This window comes from Hordeum vulgare, chromosome 6H, assembly GCF_904849725.1.
Source record: "Hordeum vulgare subsp. vulgare chromosome 6H, MorexV3_pseudomolecules_assembly, whole genome shotgun sequence".
In the NCBI taxonomy this organism is placed as follows: Eukaryota; Viridiplantae; Streptophyta; class Magnoliopsida; order Poales; family Poaceae; genus Hordeum; species Hordeum vulgare.
Window position 1 is genome coordinate 65833168 of NC_058523.1, and position 26991 is coordinate 65860158.

General features: G+C 45.7%; 1 pseudogene; it reads left to right on the forward strand.

The window, feature by feature from the left end:
• Nucleotides 1–827: 827 nt before the first annotated feature.
• On the forward strand, nt 828–26360 carry LOC123405104 (annotated as a pseudogene).
• The last annotated feature ends 631 nt before the right edge of the window (nt 26361–26991 follow it).

Sequence of the window (26991 nt, forward strand, 5' to 3'; positions counted from 1 at the left end):
GTTCTGCTACAAAGCACAACACACACCAAATGCTCAATTTTCATACATAGTGCCATCAATTTTGCCTAGCACAGTGGTGAATTCGTGCTTGCGCGTCAGGTCCTCCCCTTCGTTTGGCAGCCAATCAGCCGACAGGTCTTCACTGAGTAGAGGACCACGATCAATGACCTCCTTCATGTGGCAGATCACATGATACACAAGTGTCTTCTTCTTCCTCGACGATGATAGTCCATAAGACGCTGCAATTTCAAGGGAAACAAACTCTTCCAAGGAATGTGGAGGAGGATCTGTGCACAATGCTAACTTTGGCTCGGGTATCTTCACGTGCACAACCTTGCCCACTTTCGATGGATCACGGAGCCACACCATTACCTCCAGTTCACGACGGTTCTTCGGCGGTATAATCTCTATCAGGTCGCCACCCAAGTCCTTCAGGAGCCCTCTCAATGACTCCGACGACCATGGCTGATCCGGGAGGCCTTCGAAACTAACCTCGCACTTGTACTCGAAAGCAGCAGAAGTGCCGCGCACCTCTCTCACCCAGCGCTCAAACTTCATCCACCGACGGCAGCACTTGATCTTCATCGACGTCTGTAGCACCGCCGTGCACTTCTCATCCGTTGAAACAGCAACCACAGGTCATGCGGGGGACATGCAACATAGATGGTCACCTCCACCGGCAACACGCCGCAATGCTCCTCCATTGTGGCCAATAGAGCGGGCGCCGTCACAGCATGCTCGCTATCACCAACCGTAATGGCCAGCAGGACCAGCCTGCGGTAGCGAGCCTCAATAGCGTCCATGGATGGAGTGCGCGCGAGCATGACATGGCTCCTCTCCGGACGGAGACACGGCTCGCCCCGACGCCATACCTCCTGGGGATATGCCTCGCCAGCAAGCTACGCCTCGATCCATCACCGGTGCCGACCGCCGCCGACGAGCTACCGCCGTCTTCGCCCACCGCCGTCGACGAGGTCACGCTCGCTTCGCCCATATGCTAGGGATTGCGGGTGGGGTTTGGGGATTTTTTCCTTAGGACGAAACGGTACAACGCCTTATCCACTCGAGCTGACGGCTGGGTCCCCCTGACACGCGGGGCCAGGATGACGTGGCATAGGGAGGAGTACGCGGTATGTTTTGTTTCTGGACGTTTTATGAAGATCTTGTGGTCCTAATTATGAAAAGTCGCCGACCCAAAAGGTCTTCTCGTGGCTGAGTAAGAAGGGCTTCCATACTAAAAGTCCGTATATTATTGATTCGTAAAAGTTGTTTGCATTTTACGGAAAAATGATTTTGTAAATTGGATGGGCGGCGGCCGAGCAGATCTTGTAAACCGGACTCGTAAAAAGGATGAATATCCTTTTTTACGGGTTCGATTACGGGTCAGGTCGGTCGTCGCCCGTCGTCGACCCAGAAATCAGTTATTTGCATTTCAATTGCAAACATGAAAACACATTTTTTTGCTTCTTTATTTTCTTTAAAGGCATTGGATACATAATAATTTACTAATTTTTTGCAAAAAATAGCTGGATCAAAGAACACAAGAATCATAATTAGGCATTTTTGAAGATATCCAACTTCCATAACTTCTCCTACTAGTTGGATCAACATCTTTTTTCATGCATTTGTTGTTTATCTGCGGATTCTTGATCTTACATCCTTCATTCTTCGGCTTTGATTCTAAAGAATTAGACGTTGCTTCCCTCTAATTTCTTTTGTATTTGCACATGCACCTACATCATTAGCCTCAATTATACTAAGTAATGCACGAACATCTATTAAGTTTTTTCTATCAATAAATCGATGTATTCTTCCTCCCAATACCAAAATGAGCATCCACCTTCCTACACACATGAACATATCAATAAGCTGCCGAAATTTAACCAAATAAGTTGACAGAGCCTAAGGGAAAAAAGAACATACCCCATCATTATTGCATTTGAAGAATACCTATCCGAGGTGTTGTCGCGTGCTAGATGTGAGCCGCAGCACTATCTCTGTGCAGTATGAGCGACATTGGCAAGCCGGCGAGTCGCTGCTCGAGCACCGAGCCCCGGCAATGGCCGGTTGAGTGCTTGCCGGCAAACGACGACGACGGCTAGAGGACGAACCAATACCTGCATGCGGCGCTGGCGCTTTGCCGTGGCTTCGCGGGGTGCTCCCTGACCAATCCATGGCTTGGCGCAGCTGCTGGTTGCCGGAAATGCTAGATCCAGCACGCACGACAAACAGTCTCCGATCTGCAACTTTCCGGCCAGCCATGGCAGCAGGAAGGGGTAGGTCAATTCCGGGCATGTGGTGGCCCACCGGCGTGATTCCGGCGGCTAGTATGGTCAGAATCGTAGGCGGCAGCATGGCAGCGGTGGGTGGGGAAAAACCACGGGCTGAAATTTCTCACCCGCCAAGCACTCCCGATATATACAGGGCACCGGTGGGGCAACTTGGAGAACCTGCGTTTCCGCAGGTTGGGATGGAAATTTTGGCGCGCCCCATAAAAATATTTACGGATCCGACGCGTTTGTGGGATCTGATCGGACAACTTTTCCTTACGAATCTGTATTTTGATAACTATTTTACAGGTTGAGACATTATACTGGATCTACTAGATATGCTCTAACAACTACTAACTTTTCCTTGGTTTATAAGACTTGCCTATATTTTTAGATCTATAATTCGATCAATATGAGATTAGTTGTATACTCTAAAAATTATATCATTAAAAAGTATATAATTAAAAAATTTAATGATATAATTTTTATAATATTTAACTTGGGGTATGTTTGTTTATTTGTTAATCTAACGATACACGCATATCTTAAAACTGAAAAGAAATAGTATAACAACAAATTATACAACGTGTGGATCATAACAAAAACTATTTAAGGTGCACCATCATCACTAACTGAAGCCTCAAAGGCTTAACTCATTATCCCTTGAGGGTGAGCCGCACCTAGCCAAATTCTTATTTGCTTAACTCAAAGTTGCTCGTCACTTGCGGGTCACCACTGCCCATGTCGTGTTTCTTGCATTCAGCAAACACCCAGCACACTAGCTGACACCTCGTAGCCCCGTCTGACCTACAGCCGCCAAAATGCGTGAATCCAGAGAATATTTTGGTCTTTTTCTTCGACAAGGTGGAGCTCCACTATTAGAAAATTGTCCATTTGTTTCGGTTCCAGACGTCCATTAGCTCCGGTTTTGGAACCGGGACTAAAGGATCGGGACTAAAGAGCTTTAGTCCCGGTTTGCTTACCAACCGGGACAGAATGGTCTTCACGTGACCGCTGCGTTGAGTCCAGATAGAAGAAACATTAGTCCCAGTTGGTAACACCAAACGGGACCAAATAACATCTACGCGTCAGCATCTGACCGGAGCTGGGGTTTTTTGTTTTTTTATGGAGGGGTGGGGGGTGGGGGGGGGGGGGGGTTGGAGGGTTAATTTAGTGGTTTCATATTGTTTTAGTTAGCTAATAAAGAGAAGTGTCCTCTCTTTTTTCGTGCTTGATTGACGCTAGCTACTATACATATAGAAAGAACTTGACGCTAGCTAATAAAAAAATGAAGGAAACCGTCTACAATTCCTAACATCTTTTACAATATAACATATTTTACAACTCCTAACATCATCTACCTAAGATCTAATCACAAATAACCCATATAGTATTCTCCTCTTTAGATATGATGTGGTCAAGAAAGAATCCGGCCAATTCCTTTTGAATTGCTCGTATGCGATCATGTGTTAGGAGTTCATCCCACATTTGCCAGATCTAATTTAAAGAATGAGGTCAATACTTGCATATATATATGAATAAAACTCAACAAAATTGATGATAATATATAAATTAAGATTATTAATATTATTTACGCACTCGATATTGTTTCTCAGATAAACCCGCCCGCTCAGAGATCGAGAGGCGAATGAACTCGCATACGTAGTATGCACATAATTGAGTCCCACCTTCTTGGTACAAGCACTTTACGAGAATAGAGTTCAGTCAAACTGATAAGCAAGCATGGTCATGATATATCAATGAAAATTTAAATCAATTTGAGATGCGCGGAACTAGCTTGTACTACTTACTTTGGGGTGCGTAAATTGCAACTTTTTGTTTAGACCGGGGGTCTTTTTGGTGAACTTCTTCCAAGCCCTGTCAGACAAAGAAAATGATTACTTGATATCAGGAAATTAACGAAAGTTGCATGCCGATATGGTCCCGGTATTGACTAAACTTACTTCTTGAGCATTGCAGTCATGTCCGCATAATACTCGGGATCTTTACGTCTCGAGTCTAAGACAGATACTTTTGCCCCGACAAGCTTAATGGATAACAGAATATAGTCATAACTGCGCACGCATATATAACTCATCAATTACATTACTTAACCTCGAGTAAGCGAAACCGAGTATACAGAGAAGACAACAACACTCACTTAAAGTTGTAAGGAAAGAGTATTTCCCTTTTGTTTTGATTTATAAGGAACGACTTTAGCAAGTTGACCTCGGTCTCTTTGGTTGAGTATCGTACCGACCATTCATTTACAACATCTGGGCTAATGAACCCAACGTCGAAGATTCCTGCTTTTTTTAATTCGACGATCTTCAATCTGCATAATATATATAGTAAGGATAATTATATATATACATGCAATGAACGAGCTAAGCTAGAGACTTAACTATAGAAGTAATACATACAAACAGTAGGAACTCACGAGTTGTTTGTCGAGGGCCAGTTGATCGTATAACTCAAATAACTCCACAAATTCAACAGGCATCACTGGAGCTCCTATAAATTCATGCTCTGGTTTCACTTCCATATAGATAGTGTCTTTCCCAGACTCCATGCAGGTATTCATGTACCACTCATGGAATTTGTGCGTCATCGGTGTTAGAGGAGGATGACCAGGTTTGACGAGAGGCTTCTCGTGCATGTATTTATATTTTTCTTCTGTTACCTCACCCGTTTGAAAAATTACATCATCCCCCAAGTAATCACCAGGATTTGTACCGGGCACCATCCCCGGAGGATTAGCGACAATATCGCTAGACACCTTGAGCGGGGGGCACGATTGCTTCTCCTGTTGGCCGAGCTGGGGAATTGTTTTCCCACTTCTTTGTTTTGCTAACCTTGTATCACTTCTAGCCGACAGAGCGGCGGTGTCTCTCTTCCGCTTGAGAGAAGGAGGAGGAGGAGGACGACGAGTGCCCTGATCACTCGCCAGGGAAGGATGAAGAGGAGGAGGCGGAGTGCCCTGACTCGCCGAAGGAGGAGGAGGACGAGGAGGCGGAGTGCAATGATCACTCGCTGAAGGAGGAGGAGGAGGAGGAGGAGGAGGCGGAGTGCCTTGATCACTCGCCGGAGGAGGAGGAGGAGGAGGCGGAGTGCCCTGATCACTCGCCAGAGGAGGAGGAGGAGGAGGCGGCGGAGTGCCCTGACTCGCAGGAGGCGTCCAGTTTGGAAGCTTGATGTACTCCTTCTGCCATGGACATGTATTCCTCACAGCATGAACCAATTTGTTCTCCCCTTCACCTATAGGGTGGTCAAGCTCGAGCTCCTCAAATGCCTTCATTACTTCATCCACCATCACAACAGCAAAGCCATGTGGAATCGGAAGGCAGTGAAAAGTTCCGTTAGGTTGAGGAGGTGCAACAAAACCGATAGCAGCCTTGAAAGTGAGGTTCCGCCATTTTGTTATAAGCTCGCAATGTTGAGCCTCCGTGATAGTATCCACGGGGTAGCTAGGAGCCGTGAATTCAGGCTGAACGAGCTCCGTGGAAGCCACACTGCTTCTCCGCTGAGATGGCGGGGTAGCTTCTAGGTAGCTCGCTGGCTCTCAAGTTCCTCTAGATTGTCTAGTCTTGCATTGATCTTCTATATGCCGCTCAGCTCCGCTTTCCTCTTTCTCTCTTAGCTTCTATAACCACCTCGTTGGGAAACCCAACCTTCCATGGAACGGATCCTGGTGTCCCTCGTGGTCGTCCAGGGTGCTCAACATTCCCTAGGGACTCAGTCAGCTCGTCCTTCTCTCTATCGGGAATGAACGTCCCTTCCTGCACTGCAGTGATACACTTCTAAAGCTTCTTGATGGGTATTGCAAGTTGCTGGTTCGTCCAACGATACTTCCCTGTTTCAGGGTCCAAAGTTCCCCCAACCATGAAGAACCAAGTCCTTGAACGGTATGGCCAGTTAAATGTCTGTGGTTTGACCCCTTTATCAATCAGGTCATTCTTAGCTTTGTCCCACAAAGGACGGGCTTTAAGGTAGTCACCTGACCCCTGTGATGGTGATGTTGCTTCTTTGCAGCATTGTTCTTGTTTGTCTCTAACATTTTCTTACTCTTGTCTGATGTCTTGTAGGCCACAAATGCGGGCTAGTGATCTCTCATCTTCTCAAATTGGACGATGAATTCTGGAGTCTTCCCTTTGTCGACAAACTTTGATTTCAACTCTTTCTTCCACCTCCTGAATAGATCTGCCATCTTCTTAAGAGCACAAGCCTTCACCAGTGGCTCTATAACTGGTTTATTCGGATCCTCCTCTGGCGGTAGGGAGAAATTTGCCTTCAAGATGGTCCAGAAGATCATCTTTGTGCCTATCGGTGACATAATCACCTTCAGGGACGTCGTCGCCCTTAGGATTATTCCATTGCTTGATGCTGATCAGGATGTTGTACCTAACAATAGCTCCATGCTACCTCTTGAGCTTGCGTTGGTTTTTCCCTTGAAGAGGAAAGGGTGAGGCAGCACAGTAGCAATAAGTATTTCCCTCAGTTTGAGAACCAAGGTATCAATCCAGTAGGAGTATCAAGATGAGGCACCAATGTACCTCCGCAAAAACAAACAAACTTGCACCCAACGCTACAAAGGGGTTGTCAATCCCTTCACGATTATTTGCAAGGTGAGATCTGAAGATGAAAAGTGCAACAAAGTAATTTTGTGGATCTGAAAATATGAGGTGAAGTAGACCCGGGGGGCATAGTGTTCACTAGAGGCTTCTCTCACGATAGCAAGTATTATGGTGGGTGAACGAATTACTATCGAGCAACTGATAGAATCACGCAAAGTCATGGTGATATCTAAGGCAATGATCATACATATAGGCATCACGTCCGAGACTAGTAGACCGATACTTTCTGCATCTACTACTATTACTCCACACATCGACCGCTATCCAGCATGCATCTAGTGTATTAAGTTCATAACAAACAAAGTAACGCCTTAAGCAAGATGACATGATGTAGAGGGATAGATTCATGCAATAGATATAAACCCCATCTTTTTACCCTTGATGGCAACAACATGATGCGTGCCTCGCTACCCCTTCCGTCACTAGGTGAGGATGCTGCACGGTATGAACCCAAAACCAAGCACTTCTCCCATTGCAAGAATTATAGATCAAGTTGGCCAAACGAAACCCACAACTCGAAGAGAATTACAAGGATACGAAATAATGCATATAAGAGATCAGAGGAGACTCAAATAATATTCAGAGATAATATGATCATAAATCCACAATTCATCGGATCTCGACAAACACACCGCAAAAGAAGGTTACATCGGATAGATATCCATGAAGATCATGGAGAACTTTGTATTGAAGATCCAAGAGAGAGAAGAAGCCATCTAGCTACTAGCTATGGACCCGAAGGTCTGTGGTGAACTACTCATGCATCATCGGAGAGGCAATGATGTTGATGAAGAAGCCCTCCGTGTCCGAATCCCCCTCCGGCAGGGTACCAGAACGGTCCCCAAATGGGATCTTGCGGAGACAGAAGCTTGCGGAGGCGGAAAAGTATTTTCGTGGCTCTCTCTGGTGGTTCTGGATTTTTAGAGAATTTATAGGCGAAAGAAGTAGGGCAAAGGAGCCACGTGAGGCCCACAAGCCTACTAAGCGCGGCCCCCAGGCCGTGGCTAGGGGGCTTGTGACCTTCCGCGGGGTCTCCTGCCTTGGTTCTCAAGTCCCGTGCGTATCTTCTGTCATTGAAAAAATCATCCCGCAGATTTTATTCCGTTTGGACTCCGTCTAATATTCTTCTCTGAAAAAGGTCAAAAACACGAAAAAACAGAAACTGGCACTTGGCACTGAGTTAATAGGTTAGTCCCAAAAAATATATAAAATAGCATATTCATGCATACAAAAGATCCAAAGTTGACAAGATAATAGCATGGAACCATCAAAAATTATAGATACGTTGGAGATGTATCACTTCGAACTGAGCAGAAAATACGTCCTTGGTCCGCTTGGGTAGAATCGGTAGGCCATGGTCCGCGAGTGATGTGATCATGAACTTTTCATCCTTGAGCAACCTTCTCTTCGGGCCTCATCTCGTAACCGAAGTTTGGCTCGATCCGGACTTTGCAACATCTCCCACCTCCGTTCGGTCACCGGAGCCGTCATCATGGTCTCCTTCTTCCTCCAGCATTCGCTCACCGGAGCCATCATGATCATGTCCTTCCTCCTCCATTGTTCGATCACCGAAGACGTCATCCTCTCCTTCCAGACCATCGATGGTGTTGAGATACCAAGAGACCTCATTTCCGTCGCGGATTATCTCACCCAACAGCTGTTCTTGTTCCAAGTTTCTTGCATCCATAGTTTCTGCAAATATTACAACATAGCAATTAATATACAAACATGAATGTACGATGTACAGACCACCTCTCTCATGAATGTCAAACAATAGATTCACAAAAAATATTCTTCTATGAACAAAAACCGTGTCTCGTCACTACTTGGAGGGTTGTGTTTAGTTCATCCATAAAGGAATCTTCGCAAATCATAAATGTATAATCATAAACTAGAAACATCAATCATGATATTCTTATACATAAACAAATGTACATAGTGAATAGTTGTAAATGTACAAAAATGCATCGTGAATATTTGAAAATGTACTCGGGGGCGACAGCGACAACGATGGGCTCGGGGGCGAGGTCAACGGTGATGGGCTCGGGGCGACGACGACGGCGATGGGCTCGGGGGCGACGACGACGGTGATGGGCTCGGGGCGACAATGGATCGGGGCGACGGCAACGACGATGGGCTCGGGGGCGATGGTGAAGGGGTCGACGATGGGCTCGGGGGTGACGATGTAAACGGGATTGGGACGATGGCGGTGGCGACGGGCTCGGGGGCGACGGCGACAACGATGGGCTCGAGGCGACGACGGGTGGGGGGGAGGGAGACGGCGATGGGCTCGGGGCGACGACGGGCTCAGGGCGATGGCGATGGTGACGACGGGCTCATGGAGGAGACTTGGTGTAACGCCCCGGACACACCCGCCAGCGATCGTTACTCCTCGCGGGATCTAGACTGGCCCCATCCCGGTCGGTCACCCATCCTAGAACTACTCCAAGCCAAGCACGCTTAACTTGAGAGTTATAATCGAATGGGCTCCTGGAAAAGAAGGAATTCCTTATTGATATGAGTAGTCTATCATCCCTAATAAGCCAGGCTATCACACATGGGCCGGCGGCGATGGCCACAGGGTGGTGATGGCGACGACGAGGAGAGAAGAGAACAGGAGAAATGGGGTTGGTGGAAATTTCGATAAGTCCCGCCATATATATGTAGCTCCCAAGATGTGGTCCTATCCTTATTTTGGCGAGAGGGCCTCGACATGGATAGAAGTGTTGGAAATATGCCCTAGAGGCAATAATAAAATAGTTATTATTATATTTCCTGTTTCAAGATAATCGTTTATTATCCATGCCATAACTGTATTGAATGAAAACATAAATGCATGTGTGGATATATAGACAAAACTATGTCCCTAGTAAGCCTCTAGTTGACTAGCCAGTTGATCAAGGATGGTTAAGGTTTTCTGACCATATATAAGTGTTTTCACTTGATGACTGGATCACATCATTGGGAGAATGATGTGATGGACAAGACCCAAACTATAAACGTAGCATGTGATCGTGTCATTTTGTAGCTATTGTTTTCTGCATGTCAAGTATTCATTCCTATGACCATGAGATCATGTAACTCATTGACACCGGAGGAATACCTTCTGTGTATCAAACATCGCAACATTACTGGGTGACTATAAAGGTGCTCTACATGTATCTCCAAAGGTGTCCGTTGAGTTATCATGGATCAAGACTAGGATTTGTCACTCCGTGTGATGGAGATGTATCTCGGGGCCCACTCGGTCACTAGAGGTTTTGAGACACAACTTTGCCACTTGCAACCCTAAATCTCTACTTCGTAGTTCTTCTTCTAGATCGGATTTCTGTGGAGCTCGGGTGGAGCCCTGCAGGAATAAGATCATCACCATCACCGGTGCGCCGTCACGTTGCCGGAGAACTCATCTACTTCCCCGTCTCTCTTGCTGGATCAAGAAGGCAAAGATCGTCATCGAGCTATACGTGTGCTGAACGCGGAGGTGCCTGATACGTCTCAAACGTATCTATAATTTTTGATGGTTTCATGCTGTTATCTTGTCATCTTTGGATGTTTTATGTACCTTCTATATCTTTTTTGGGACTAACTTATTAATTCAGTGCCAAGTGCCAGTTCCTGTTTTTTCTGTGTTTTTGGCTCTTTTCAGATCTGATTTTGGAACGGAGTCCAAACGGAATAAAATCCCCGAAATGATTTTTTCCCGAACGGAAGAAGATCAAGGGGCTTGTGAGCCAAGCCAGGAGGGCTCCAGGGAGCCCATAAGCCCCCAGTCCGCCACCAGGGGGAGACGGCGGTGGCAGGGCTTGTGGCCACCCTCGCGCCCCCCTGACCTAGATCTTTGGCCTATATATTCCCTAAAATACAACAAAAAATCAGGGGAGCCTCGAAAATACTTTTCCGTCGCCGCAAGCTTCCGTTTCCGCGAGATCTCATCTCGAGACCCTTCCCGGCACCCTGCCGGAGGGGACTTTTGGAGTTGGAGGGCTTCTTCATCATCATCATCATCACCCCTCGAGTGACTCGTGAGTAGTTCACTTCAGACCTACGGGTCCGTAGTTAGTAGCTAGATGGCTTCTTCCCTCTCTTGGATCTTCAATACAAAGTTCTCCATGATCTTCATGGAGATCTATCCGATGTAATCTTCTTTGGCGGTGTGTTTGTCGAGATCCGATGAATTGTGGATTTGTGATCAGATTATCTATGATATATATTTGAGTCTTTTCTGATTTCTTATATGCACGATTTGATATCCTTGTAAGTCTCTTCGAGTCTTGGGTTTTGTTTGGCCAACTAGATCTATGATCCTTGCAATGGGAGAAGTGCTTGGTTTTGGGTTCTTACCATGTGGTGACCTTTCCCAGTGACAGTAGGGGCAGCAAGGCAGACATTAAGTAGTTGCCATCAATGGTTGATATGAGATTGTGCATCTACATCATGTCATCTTGCTTAAGGCGTTACACTGTTCTTTCGGACTTAATACACTAGATGCATGCTGGATAGTGGTTGACGTGTGGAGTAATAGTAGTAGATGCACACAGTATGAGTCTACTTGTTTTGGACGTGATGCCTATAGATATAATCATTGCCATAGATGACGTCACGACTTTGCGCGGTTCTATCAATTGCTCAACAATAATTAGTCACCCACCGTCTACTTGCTTTCATGAGAGAAGCCACTAGTAAACAATACGGCCCCCGGGTCTATTCACATCTATCGTTTCCACTTTTGCTTTTACTTTGCTTTGTTACTTTGTTGCTTCCAATTCTGACTTGGCCAACAATCTATAAGGGATTGACAACCCCTTCATAGCGTTGGGAGCAAGCTTTTTCCTCTTATTCTTCTTCTTCTTCTTCTTCTTATTTTCTTTTTCCTTTTTTCCACTCCTTCTTCTTCTTTTCTTCTCTTCTTCGTCTTCTTCTTATTTTCTTTTTTCTTTTTTCCTCTTATTCTTCTTCTCCTTCATCTTCTTTTCTTCTTCTCTTCTTATTCTTCTTCTTCTTCTTCTTCTTCTTATTATTATTATTATTATTATTATTATTATTATTATTATTATTATTATTCTTACTTTCTTTTTTCCTCTTATTCTTCTTCTCCTTCTTCTTGTTTTCTTCTTCTCTTCTTCTTCTTCTTCTTCTTTTATTTTTTCCTCTTATTCTTCTCTTCCTCTCCTATTCTTCTTCTTCTTCTTCTTCTTTCTTATCCTTCCCTTCCTTTTCCTTCTTCTTCTTTTCCTTCTTCTTCTTATTTTTTTCTTCTCCTTTCTCCTCCTTCTTCTTCTTCTCCTTTCTCCTTCTTCTTCTCCTTTCCCCGTCTTCTTCTTCTCCTTTCTCCTTCTTCTTCTCCTTTCTCCTTCTTCTTCTTATCCTTTCTCCGTCTTCTTCTTCTCCTTTCTCCTCCTTCTTCTTCTCCTTTCTCCTTGTTCTTCTTCTCCTTTTCTCCTTTACTAAACAGGAAACTAACCTAACTAAACCTAAACTAAAACTGAACCTAAACTAAACTAAAACTAAGCCAAAACCTCACTAAAACATATAACTAATTAAACAAAAACTATTAAAAAAGAAGAAAAAAACTAACCGAATGCCGCAGGGGCCCCCAGGGGGAGGAGGGCCGCAGGGGGACGAGGGCCGCAGGGGGAGGAGAGGCCGCAGGGGGAGGAGGGCAGCAGGGGGAGGAGGGGCACGGTGAGGGGCGCGAGGAGCGCGGCGGCAGTGGGGTGGGGCTTTGGGGTGGGGGTGGCGGCGGCGGCGGGGGCAGTGGGGCAGGGAGGCCGGAGGGGGCGCGATGGTGGTGGTGGTGTCGGGGGTGAGAGAGAGGGGTGTCGGGGTGGAGGAGGGGGCGCAGGGCAGCGGTGGAGGAGGGTGCAGGGCGGGCGGGGAGGAGGAGGGGGCCCAAGGCGGCGGTGGAGCAGGGTGCAGGGCGGTCGTGAAGGAGGGCGCAGGGCGGCCGGGGAGGAGGAGAGCGCAGGGCGGCCGGGGAGGTGGAGGGCGTAGGGCGACCGGGGAGGAGGAGGGCGTAGGGCGGCGCAGGGAGGCCGGAGGAGGGCGCGGCGACGGTGGTGGTGTTGGGCGTGAGAGAGAGGGGTGTCGGGGTGGCCGTTAGGGGGAGAGAGAGGCGCGTGGGGGTGGGGCTAACGTCCGTTAGGGGGGCACCCTCTTTTCTGTCCGCCTCCCGACGACACAGAGGAGAAAAGCGGACGACAAAGAATGAGGCCGTTAGGGGGGAGAGAGGGGCTGCGGGGTGGGCCGCCACCATCTTTGTCGTCTGCCTGCATGCTCTTTGCCGTGAGCTGGCATACGACAAAGAGCTGGCTGATGGCAAATAGTACCTTTGGCATCAACCTGCTCTTTCCCATCTGGTTTCTGGTAGCTGATGGCAAAGAGGGTCTTTGCCATCAGCCAATAGACGACAAAGAAGCAGCAGATGGCAAATAACTGTTTTCCAGTAGTAAAAGCTACACAAAACTTGAGGAAAATGGAGCTTGGACAAGGAGATTCGAGAGAAGAAAGCTTAAGTGTGGCTCGGGCATTTCATCGAACACCTCATGTGCATAGGAGGTGAGATAGAGCACCAAAAAGCTCTCCCATGGCCGGCCAAAAAAACAGAGCAGTGCACTGCTCTACTCGCAGGGAGGGGGTGTATATAGGGCAACCATTTGTCCGGGTTTGTGGCTGGAACTGAGACTAAAGTTCAACATTTGGTCCCAGTTCCAGCGACAAATCGAGACTAATGGTTGTGGGCGAGGAGAGAGGCACATTGGTCCCGGTTCATGTGTGGAACCGGGACCAAAGGCGTCATATGAACCGCGACAAATGGCCCATGAGGCCTGGCCGGCGCCCTGGCCTCACGAACCGGGACCGATGGCCCCATGGGTCCCGGTTCGTGAGTGAACCGGGACTAATGGGATTTCATCAAGTGGACCAAAGCCCTCTTTTCTAATAATGCTACTTGATGTTCCTCTCTCGGCGCGCTCCTGCCACCATCCCTTGCCACGAGCAAAGTTGCAACACACGCAGAAGAACAAATACAGGGGAAATCTCAGTTACACGAGGAAAACATACAAGGACAATGGTTGTCAACTGCCATCGCTGATTTTTGATAAATCCTTTTGTTTCGTAGCACAACATCATGCCACTAAGACAAGGATGAGGGGAAGACCCCTTTCAGATGAAGAAGCGCTAAAGTCATGGCCCGTGATGGACGAATTTCACCTACTTTCCCGACTATCTCATCGCACATTTAGGTCTGTCACATCCCTAACCCTTAAGCAAGATAGCATTGTGCTCATGTCTTCTTTGCATTTGCATCTAAGAAGTTTCAACAAAAACAACAAAGTGGCAAAGGAAAAACTCAAAACCCTAGCCACTATTTCAATTAAAGGAAATTTCAAACTAGTTCAAATCAATGAACCCAAAATGGCCTCAAGAAATGTTCAAAATTTCTGATAAATCATGAAAGTAAATGAGCATTGGAGAAAACTATTTTCTTGACACTTTAAGCATTTTAAATAAATGCAAAAGCCACTGGTTTCAAATTTAAAAATTGAAATAAGAAACTATAATTTTCAAAAAATGTTGAAAGTCTTGGAAATGAGTGGGGATATTATAACAAATATTTCAGGAGGTCTAAAATAGTTTTTACTTTTTGTTTTGGAGCTGAAATAATTAGCAAAGCAATAAATAGCAAAACAGAAAAACAAAAACAGAGAAAATGGAAAAAGACTTACCTGTCGCCCAAGCCAGGCCCGGCCCATCTCCCCGCTCGTCCCCTCCCTCGCGCCAGTAGGCAGCAGGAGGTGGCCGCCGCCTCCTCCGGCGCGGGCACGCACCTGCGTGCCTGCCTGGCCGCCGGTTCACGATGGCGACGACGGGGATAAGCTCCCCAGAGCTTCCCCTATCCATTCCCTGCCTCGGTTCTCCTCCTCCTTCCGGATCTCCTCCTTCTCCCTGCTGCCGCCATTAGAGGCGAGCTCGAGCTCGAGCTCGCCGTGCCCCTGGCCATAGGATCCCCTCCTAGAGCATGCCATTAGCTCCGCCTCGTCGCCCTGGTCGTCTCTGCAGAAGCCGAAGCCTCCTCGAGCCCTGCAACGCCCGCAACGCCGTCGTCTTCCTCCTCCGGCCGCCGGGCCTCTCCCGTCGATTCGTCGCCCCCAGGCCTTCGCCGAGCCGTCTGAGCTCTGCTCTGCACTCCCTGTGAGCATGCGGTCGTTTTCCCTAAGTTTTTCCCGTCGATCCCCTCTTCTAGCCCTAGTTTCACCGGAGCCCAACGAGGACCGCCGCTGCCGCTCGTCGCCGGTAGCCCTCCGTTGTCCAGCTCGTCCTTCCGATGGCACCAACAGCTCCAGGACGACGCGTAGATGCTGTAGCAGCTAAGAACCGAGCGTAGATCCGCCTGTTGCAAAGACCCCGATGACGCCCGAGCCTTGGCCGCCGCCAAGCTCGTCGCCGGCGTCATCTCCGGCCAGATCAGCCCCGGCTAGGCGCAGAAATGAAGCCGCGGGAGACGTGCCGTTCCTCTGGTGCTCTCCGCGCAGCATTTGGCCCCCTCTGCGCCGTTTCCGAGCCCCTCCGCCGTGCTGGTGGTCGCCGGAGGCTCCCCGCCGGCGAGGACGACCTCGCCGCCGGTGGAGGTCGACGTGGCAAGCTAACCCAGCCGATTAGTGACTTAATCACTCGCTGATAAGTGGGCCCAAGGCCAAGTCAAACCTCAGTTAGGGCTGGTCAGCGCAGGATTAGTCCCAGAGGGGCTTACCAGTGGGGCCCCCCTGTCAGGTTTGACCTGAACAGGTCGGCTGACCTGCTGACGTCAGCCTGATGCAATAAATGGAATTTCCAGTTTAAAACTAATTCAGGAAATTGCTAAAAATTGCAAAAATCATAGAAATTAATCTGTAACTCCAATGAAAATAAATTATATATGAAAAAGTATCAGAAAAATTCAAGGATTCTGATTATGCTATTTTCATCTATGTTTGAAAAAGTTACAGCACCCTAAATTGTGAAATAAGGAATAATTCAATTCTTTAATCACTTTATAAATGGAATTTGCAAAAATATCCAAATTTCATTATAAATACAATGATCACAAACTGCCCTAGATATAAATCAGTACCATAACATGACATTTCATGCATGTTAACACTAGGTTGATCTGAGCATCAGGTCGAATCAATTAAACCAATATCCGAGGATACCTGTTTGAATTGCTATTCGAATGTGATTCAAATCAACTCTAAACCTAAAAAATCTTGATTATAATAACTTATCACTTGCATTCTCATGCCATGCTCATGCATCATTTTGATTGCATATGATTGTTATTGAATGTTGCCATTCATTTCGGTAGGCTCCGCACCCCCGGATTCCATCGAATATCCGTCTGACGGATATCGTTCCTCCTCTGAGCAACAAGGCAAGCAACCCTTTTGATCATCACGATAACTCCTATGTTCTTGCTCCTGCACCTATTTATTGCATTAGGATCAAATGCTTCAACTGCTTTTGCCACGATAGCTGGACCCACTTCCTTTGCATGACTTAACCTTGTCACAGTAAATAGCCGAACCTTGCAACCTAGCATACCTGGTAGTTGCTTGAGCTATGATGTGCCTTATCCTGCTATGCATGCTATGCTTAGAGTTGTGTATGGTCTGTCATCTGGGAGATGAACAGAAATGTGGAATGTGTTCGGTGAGCAAAGGTCGTGTGTTGAACTTGATTTGGTAAAGGTACCGGTGAAAGGCTGTGTAGGAGTACATGACGGGTTGTTTCATTGGAACCGTCCTTAGGAACTGAGTTCCGTGTATGTAATCCAAGACTAGATACTACCACATGCTGGGCCCTGAAATATGACCCCGCTCGGCCTATTAATCGCGTAGTACTCGGTCCAGGAGTTGCAAGTAGTTTCTGGTGTTTATAGTAATGCTCGAGGCCGTGCATGGTGCTGACCTGAGAGGTGGACCGTGATGAGGTAGGCAGTGGCACGGTGTACCAAGTGGCACCCGGATGGTGGGCTTGGGAACCCTGCGCACATCGTTTGAGGCCGTGGCGGGAACCTCGGCCGGACTTCCGTACGGGTTACTCTCAGATAGGCGATAAACGTGGACTAGGTACTAGTGTGGTTAACGGTCGTGGCCGACTCCCTCGCTGGGCTTCCGCTTGAAGGTTGCCGAGGTGCATGACGTGCACATGGCGATAAGTGGCGGGAGCGTGTGTGACGAAGTACACCCCTGCAGGGTTATGATCTATTCGAATAGCCGCGTCCGCGGATATGGACTACTTGGAGACTAATGTTGTTCATAGATAACTTCAATGGCTACTCATAAAATTGTCAAGATAAGCGTGAGTGTCGTGGACGGAATTTCCGTATGGAGACGGAATGATTCCACGATAGTGTATTGTTGTGGTGTTAGTGGACTCGTGTGCGAGAAATCATGTTGTCAAAACTAATTTCAAAAAGCAAGTTGTCTAGCCACGAGTCAAATGCTGGCTTCCCGCATGAAACCCCACAATACCTTTTGATACATTGCATGAGTAGTTAGTTCTCCTAAAGTCTTGATGAGTACCTTCGTACTCATGTTTGCTTAATAAATGTTGCAGAGGTTGCTAATGACCCTGATGGAGGGTTCTTCGTAGACATCGACGACGACGAGTAGCTGGTGTCCCAGCTACGATCTGGCCCTACGTCGGCTCTGTAGTATAGTCAGGCCACATGCCTACTAGTTGCCCTGTCTGTACCCAGACAGTTTATAACTCTTCCGCTGGCTTGTATTGTATGACTACTATTATGGGTCGTGAGACCCTTAATGTGTAATATTATGTGTGTGGCTCTTCCGAGCCTCTTAAATAAAGCTTGTATGGTTATGGTTATGTTGTGATGCCATCAATGTATCTATACATATCGGTATGCCATGCGTACGTGTGTCTTACTTGATATGTATGGGGTTCGAATACCTAGTCGTGAACTTTAGTAGCACTCCTTACAAGGAAATGCCCCTTTGTGATCCAACGAGCCTTGGTAGTTTGCTACTCCTCCGGACACATTGGTTGACCGGCATGTGTCCTTCTTAGCTGCTGTGTCTGTCCCCTTTGGGGAAATGTCACGCAACATAATGGAGTCCTTGTAGCTTGCTACGACTCGTCTACGTTCGTTGATGACCGACACCTGCTTTGTTGGGTCATGTATGCCTGTCCTTGTGCGGAACTGCCACTTTGGTTTATGACTAGACATGTCGATCCGGGTTCTTTGACATTGGTTTGCTAGCGACACTATCGCATACGTGAGTCAAAAGACGCAAACGGTCCCGGCTAAGGTAAGGCTGCAGCCGTGGAGTTAACCGTGCGTGAGACCACAAAGGGATGCGATGTGTTACAGGCTGGATTCCTATGGCTTAGGATCGGGGTCCCGACAAGGTCGCACAGAGTCGCTATCAAATTACTTTTGCGGAACATCTATCCTAGTTTCTAGCTAGGTGATGACCCACAAGTAAAGGGGATCAATCATAGTCGTTTTGATAAGTAAGAGTGTCGAACCCAATGAGGAGCAGAAGGCTCTGGTAAACAGTTTTCAGCAAGGTAATAACTGCAAGCACTGAAAGTAGCAGTAACAAGTGATGATGTAGTGAGGTGAAACGTAGCAAGCGAAAAGTAACAAGTAACAAGTAGTAGCAACGGTGCAGCAATTGGCCCAATCCCTTTTGTAGCAAGGAACAAGCCTGAACAAAGTCTTATGAGAGGAAAAATGCTCCCGAGGACACACGGGAATTTCTGTCATGCTAGTTTCATCATGTTCATATGATTCGCGTTCGTTACTTTGATAGTTTGATACGTGGGTGGACCGGCGCTTGGGTACTGCCCTTACTTGGACAAGCATCCCACTTATGATTAGCCCCTCTCGCAAGCATCCGCAACTACGAAAGATGAATTAAGACAACGTCTAACCATATCATTAAACTAGTGGATCCAAATCAGCCCCTCATGAAGCAACACATAGACTGGGGTTTAAGCTTCTGTCACTCCAGCAACCCATCATCTACTTACTAGTCCCCAATGCCTTCCTCTAGGCCCAAGTATGGTGAAGTGTTATGTAGTCGACGTTCACATAACACCACTACAGGAAAAGACAACATACATCATATCAAAATACCGAACGAATATCAAATTCAAATGACTATTATTAACCTGACTTATCCCATGTCCTCAGGAACAAAAGTAACTACTCACAAAGCATAATCATAATCATGATCAGAGGTGTAATGAATAGCATCAAGGATCTGAACATAAACTCTTCCACCAAGTAATCCAACTAGCATCAACTACAAAGAGTAATCAACACTACTAGCAACCTTACAAGTACCAATCGGAGTCGCGAGATGGAGATTGGTTACAAGAGATGAACTAGGGATTGGAGAGGAGATGGTGCTGATGAAGATGTTGATGAAGATGCCTCCCCTCTGACGAGAGGAGTGTTGGTGATGACGATGGTGATGATTTTTTCTGGAACGAAACCCTTCATATAGCAAAAGAGGGGGGCTAGTGGGCCGTCAGGGAGCCCACAAGCCCTGTAGCCGCCACCAAGGGGTGGCAGCTACCAGGCTTGTGGCACCCTGGTAGATCCCCTCTGGTACTTCTTTCGCGCAGTATTTTTTTATATATTCCCAAAAAAATCCACGTAAATTTTCAGGGCATTTGGAGTTATGCAGAATAGAGGACTTAGATTTGCTCCTTTTCCAGTCCAGAATTCCAGCTGCCTGAATTCTCCTTCTTCAAATAAACCTTGAAAAATAAGAGAGAAAAGGCATAAATATGGTACCACAAAGTAATATAACAACCCATAAAGCGATAAATATCAACATGAAAGCATGATGCAAAATGGACGTATCAACTCCCCCAAGCTTAGACCTCGCTTGTCCTCAAGCGAAAACCAAGTTCCATAAACATGTCCACATGTTTAGGGACGAAGGTGTCGATAAAAAATAATACGGACATGAGGGCATCATGATCACACATAAACAGAAATATATCATAAAGATTCTTATGGGAAAGTAACAATTCCTTCACAAAGCAAAGTATGAAGCAAAAACCTTACCAAGAAGTAATTAACAACAGTCCAAAGTCACTGAAGCAATTGCAATTTATCATAACATTAGAAAGTGTCAAATAAGAGCTTGTAAGGCAAACCCACATACTCAATCATCTCTTTTATTTTCCACAATTGTTACAACTCACGTGGTATTCATGGTATCAAAGTTTCAACTGGACACAAAGGAAGATAGTGGCTTATAGTTTTGCCTCCTAACTATTTACCTCAAGGGTAAAGTCAACAATAATAAAGCATAAGTACTGAATCCAAGTTGATATATGAATATAGATCTTTCCCAAGCATGTGACGGTAGCCAAGACAAAGGCAAAAATAGGGAATTGGTGAAGATCACCATGACTCTTACAAGGGCAAAAAGTAAAGGTACAAGATAGACCCTTCGTAGAGGGAGGTAGAGGTTGTCATGCGATTTTGAGGTTGGAATGCGTGTCCTCTTAGTGTAGGAACGTCACTTTATATTGCCTCCTGTGATAAAGAACTTTATTCTGCAGTCTGTCGCTTTTATGACTTCCTCATCATAGGTTCGTACAAAGCTTATTTTCCACACACTAATAGATCATACATATTAGAGAGCAATTTTTGTTGCTTGCACCGATGACAACTTACTTGAAGGATCTTATTCAATCCATAGGTAGGTATGGTGGACTCTCATGGAAAAATTGGGTTGAAGGTTTATGGATGCACAAGTAGTATCTCTACTTGGTGCGGGAGTTTTGGCTAATATGAGGTGGAAGCAATCGTCACATGCTAAGGGATCTCTAATCATATAACATTGTTTGGAACCAAGAAAACACAATTCATTATGTTGTCTTCCTTGTCCAACATCAACTCCTAAGCATGTAATAGTTTGGTGAGTGCTCACAATTGTAAAAAGTGTCTAAGATGATATATTTATATGTGAACCTATCTTTCCTTATTACTTCTTATTAATTGCAACAATGACTGAGGTCTATGTTGATTTATTCTCAACAAGTTTCAATCATCATACGTGTCATATGTGAAGCTATCACTTTCCATAAGATCATCTCATGATCTTTCATGCTATTGTTCTTTTCATACTTTTGATCACGACATAAAGCAACGCCCTTGGACAAGATACTCTTTATTATATAGCTTGCAAGCTCGAATACATCGGGGGAGAGACAAAGCAAAAGACTCAAACTAAACACTAAAGACTTATTCCACTAAGAGAAGAAATAAAAACTGAAAGGGAAAGAAGTAAAACAAAGGTAAAAGAAAAAGATATAAAGATGATATGATACGAGGGCAACTCCCCCAAGCTTGGCAGAAGCCAAGGGGATTTCCCATACCAATGCTTAGTTGTCTTCCCTTGGTGGTGATGGTGGTGGAGTTATTGAAGCACTCTTGAGCTTGTCTAATTTCCACTTGAGCAAAAAGTTCTGCTCCCTCAGATCGTCATTTTTCTCCTCAAGTTCCAACACTCTATGGCAAAGTTCCTGCTTACTCTCCTGAAAGAAACGAGAGGGGATAAATATGGTCTTAGGCTTCTTCCTGGAGTTGGGGAGGCTTGTCTTCTTGAACTCCACATGGGTGTTTGCAGGTTGAGGTAAAGGAGCCTCCTCTTCATCGGAACTCGTTTGTTCTTTCCCCTTGGGCTCATAGTCCTCTTCCTCGTCATTGGTCCAGCCATACGGTTCCAAGTCCCCATTAATCCTAGAGTTAGCACGATCATCGGCCACATAGATCTCTTCTTCTGAATCTTGAGAAGACATCTTGACCTAAATCTGCGGCAGACAACAGGCTCGAAACGAAAGCAGAGGAAAACTGTACGATACGGAGATCAAAACCTTCGGGCGTATATATATATATTGATTTTTTCTAGACCAGTAGGAGTGCCTCGCAAGGAAATGGAGTCCAGGAGGCACACGAGGTGCCCACAAGTCCTCTAGCCACCACTAGGGGCTATGTGGCGGCTACCAAGCTTGTGGCTGCCTCGTGCGCTCTCCGGACTGCTTTTTATTTTTCTAATTTTCCAAAAATTCCAAAACAGAGGAAATTTCCTATTGCAAAAGTTTCAGAGTCCAATTACTTACCGAAACAGATACCTCTTCGTTTTCAGGGTGTGAGACAGGCTGATAAACATCCCTTATGTACTCCTCTGGAGTTATGATATTGAAGATATTGGTGTTAACATTTATGGGAGTACCGGAGATATAATGCTTGATTCTTTGCCCATTTACCACTCTAGGAAAATTTCCTTCCGTGTTATTGATTTTGATGGCACCGGAACGATATACTTCCTCAATAACGTAAGGACCTTCCTATTTAGAGAGAAGCTTGCCTGCGAAGATTTTCTCAAGCGAGAATTGTATAGCAGGACATAATGACCTACATTGAATTCTCATTTCTGTATTTGTTTGTCGCGCCATCTCTTAACCTTTTCCTTGAACAACTTGGCATTCTCATGTGCATGGGCCCTCCATTCATCTAATAAGCTGATATCAAACAACCGCTTCTCACGAGCAAGTTTGAAATCGAAGTTGAGGTCTTTGGTTGCCCAATAAACTTTGTGTTCCAGCTCAAGAGGTAAATGACAGGCCTTACCGTAAACCATTTTATACGGCGACATGCCCATGGGATTCTTATAAGCAGTCTTATAAGCCCATAGTGCATCGTCAAGTTTGCTAGACCAATTCTTTCGAGATCTATTGACGGTCTGTTGTAAAATCAATTTGATCTCCCTATTACTCAACTCCACTTGACCACTAGACTGAGGATGATAAGGAGATGCAACCCTATGGTTGACATCATACTTAGCGAGCATCTTGCGGAAAACACCATGAATGAAGTGTGAACCGCCATCAGTCATCAAATATCTAGGGACTCCAAATATTGGAAAATGACTTCTTTAAGCATCTTAATGGAGGTGTGGTGATCAGCATTTTTAGTGGGGATAGCTTCTACCCACTTAGTGACGTAATCCACAGCAACTAAGATGTGAGTGTACCCATTGGAACTCGGGAAGGGTCCCATATAATCAAAGCCCCAAATATCAAATGGTTCAATGACAAGAGAATAGTTCATAGGCATTTCCTGACGCTTACCGATGTTCCCTATTCTTTGGCATTCGTCACAAGACAAGACAAACTTACGGGCGTCCTTGAAGAGAGTGGGCCAATAGAAACCTGATTGCAATACCTTATGAGTAGTTCTATCTCCAGCATGGTGTCCTCCGTAGGCTTCAGAATGACACTTCTGCAAGATCTGTCCCTGTTCATGTTCAGGCACACAACGTCTAATAACACCATCTACTCCTTCCTTATAAAGGTGAGGATCATCCCAAAAGTAGTGTCTCAAATCAAAGAAGAATTTCTTCTTTTGCTGATTGGTGAAGCTGGGTGGTACGTATTTGGCTACGATATAGTTTGCGTAATCAGCATACCACGGTGCACTATGTGAAGTGCGAATGACACTTAATTGCTCATCAGGAAAGCTGTCATCAATAGGTCGTGGGTCATCAAGGACATTCTCTAGCCTGGACAAGTTATCCGCTACAAGGTTATCAGCACCCTTTCGGTCAACAACATGCAAATCAAATTCCTGTAGCAGGAGAATCCATCTGATCAGCCTAGGTTTAGCGTCCTTCTTCTCCATAAGGTACTTAATAGCAGCATGATGAGAGTGAATAGTAACTTTGGAATCAACTATATAAGATCTGAACTTTTCACATGCAAACACGACTGCTAAAAACTCCTTCTCCGTAGTGGCATAGTTTCTTTGGGCACTGTCTAGAGTTTTACTAGCGTAGTGAATAACATTCAACTTCTTGTCAACTCTTTGTCCTAGAACAGCACCAACAACATAATCACTACCGTCGCACATGATTTCAAAGGGCAAGTTCCAGTCGGGTGGTTGAACAATAGGTGCGGTTATCAAAGCCTTCTTAAGTATTTCGAAAGCTTCCTCACAATCCTCATCAAAAACAAAAGGAACATCCTTCTGCAAGAGGTTGGTAAGAGGCCTAGAAATCTTAGAGAAGTCTTTAATGAACCTTCTATAGAAACCAACATGACCTAGGAAACTCTATATACCTCTGATATCTGTGGGGCAAGGCATTTTATTAATTGCATCAACCTTAGCCTTATCAACTTCAATGCCTCTTTCAGAAATTTTATGTCCTAAGACGATGCCTTCATTAACCATAAAGTGGCACTTCTCCCAATTCAAGACGAGGTTGGTATCTTTGCATCTCTGTAAGACTCAATCAAGGTTGCTGAGGCAATCATCAAAGGAAGACCCATAAACGCAGAAGTCATCCATGAAAACCTCGACAATCTTTTCACAAAAGTCAGAGAATATAGCCATCATACATCTTTGAAAGGTGGCAGGTGCATTGCATAAGCCAAAAGGCATACATCTATAAGCAAAGGTACTGAAGGGGAAGGTGAAAGTGATTTTCTCCTGGTCAGATTGTGCAACAGGTATTTGCGAGAAACCTGAATAACCGTCTAGAAACCAAAAGTGTGTGTGTTTGGACAGCCTTTCTAGCATTTGGTCGATAAAAGGCAAAGGATAATGGTCGTTCCTCACTACAAGAAATATGCTCATACATGACGTTTTTTAAGATGTCGTTGATGAATTCGTCATAAATCTATGACGATTTCATCCGAGATCCTCGTAAACCGTTTGAGAGGATCAAATCTACATATAAATTACGACGATGTGAGTCAAAAACGTCATAACTTCATAAGATGAGATCGTCATAACTTTTACGACGATTGTAAAAATGTCGTAACATGTTCTAACTATGTTGACATGTCACTCGTTGGTCCATTCTATCCCACCTCATCCTAGTTTGTGAAGCAACCTACTATTCTGTCATTCCAAAAATTCTTGAAAAATTCTCATAAATACTTTGGATCATATATTTCTCAAATATGTGAAAACCCTTCCTTCGATAGTTCAAAAATAATTCAGCAATATTCATTTTCCTATTCTGTTCAGAATAGCACATTGTGAAGGAAGTGCTATTTCTATTTATTTGATTACCCTCATATTTTTTGGGCACTCTTTCCTATCCAAATCATTGCCTCATGAAAACTTTCGTAACGATTTGCCTAGTAAATCTTTCTTAGCAAATTTCCAAAGTTTGTGTTCAGCTAACAGCTTTGTGAAGGAAGTACTAGATAGGAATATCCTGATGAGTTGAATTTTTTTCACATCATCTATGTGTCCAAAACATAGCTCTCCACAAATTTTTAGCCACATCTAACAATCCATGTGAGCTCATCATCCAATCTTTGTTTCTGGTAATATTTTCATTTTGTGAAGCAACTACATTTTATATTGCTTTATAGTTGATGAAAATTTACCACAGGATGATAGTGACCATATAACCTCACTCAACCAAATTTTAGCTCATTTAATTCAGACAGCTTCCCTCAATGTTTTTCCCAATATTCTTTTCAGTAGAGAGCATTGTGAAGGAAGTATAGTTTGTAATGGACAATGGATTTTTTGTGCAAAGAAAATGAAAAGTCCCTTTGGCAACATTGCTTGTAATTGCAAGATGCAAGCTTGTCTACTCCAAGAGATCATATTTGGGTTTTATCATGTGAAAAAGTAGAAGCAAAATAATAGAAAAAATACAATTGCATATGCTTTATTCTAATTGGTGGAATTGGTTGTGGAATGGATCGATGACATGGCGTTCATCCATCCATCCATCTCTCCATCCCCATACATCCATCCCTCTCTCTCGCGCACAGGAACCCTATCCCTCTCCCCGATCCAGATCCTCCACCCACCTCCCTCTCCCCTCGCCGCGGCCTCCCACCACGGCTCCCCGATCCAAATCCTTTGTTGGGGGGCGGCATCTGGCTGGCATCGCGGGCCAACACCACCGACTGCATCCGCTTCCTGCAGTGGCCCATCATCATCATCACGCTCGCCGTCATGGTCGTCTCCCTCATGGGCTTCACCGGCGCCTGCTACCGCCAGACCTGGCTGCTACGCATCTACCTCTTTGCCATGTTCTTCATCGTTGTCGCCCTCCTCTTCTTCATCGTCTTCGCCTTCGCCGTCACCGACCGCGGGGAGGGCCAGGTGGTCATGAACCGCCGCTTCCTCGAGTATCAGCGCTCCGACTACAAGGGATAGCTCCGCGGCCGCGTCGCCGACCTTGGCTACTGGGCCACCATCAGCGCATGCCTCCGCGACGGCCATGCCTGCCGCTCCATGCGCCGCCCCGCCCGCGACCCCAACACCGGCATGCTCGTCCCCGAGCCCGCCATCATGTTCTACGGCTGCGACCTCTCCCCGATTCAGGTCCCTTCTCCTTCCCAAGATTCACTTCCATCATCTTGCCTCGCGCACCATTTCCATGCGATTCTTGGCTAATTCCCCATTGCCAAGCAACTCGCCAGTAGGAATGCCATCTGGCCAAAGGAGAATGATGCCGACAATGGCGGAGGCGGCCCTGGAGGCGGAGGCGGGCTGGGTGGACACGACAGGCAGCCGACGGAGTTCACCAGGAAGCCATGGAGGCCTCTCACTTGGAAGCTATTGATCCCTACTGGCATCCTCAACCCATACAGGTATTGCTCAACTTCACTGCACTTGCATATCATCTGTTCATGTTCTGATTGATGTGGATGTTGGGCCTGGTTGTCCCTTGGTGACATGGGTGATGAACTGTGCCATGATACACCTGACTTGACTAATCTTAAAAGTGCTTCTAAAGTCAGACTTTGATTCAACCTGGATCTATAGATTAGCTCCAGCGGCTATGATTCAATAAACAAGTTATTTTGGTTTGTTAGTTTGGTTGCCCAAAGAGCTTGAGGCTTAACATTAAACAGAACAGCCCTGCCAAGCAAATGGGCCACAATCAGGGAGCAGCTCATGACTTGTTAGTTTGGTTGCCCAAATAGCTTCACGCTTATGTGTGCACCTTACAGGATAAGCTTACTAGCTCACAGAAATTGAATAGCACAAGAAAACATACATCCAGCTAAATTACTAGATCTTT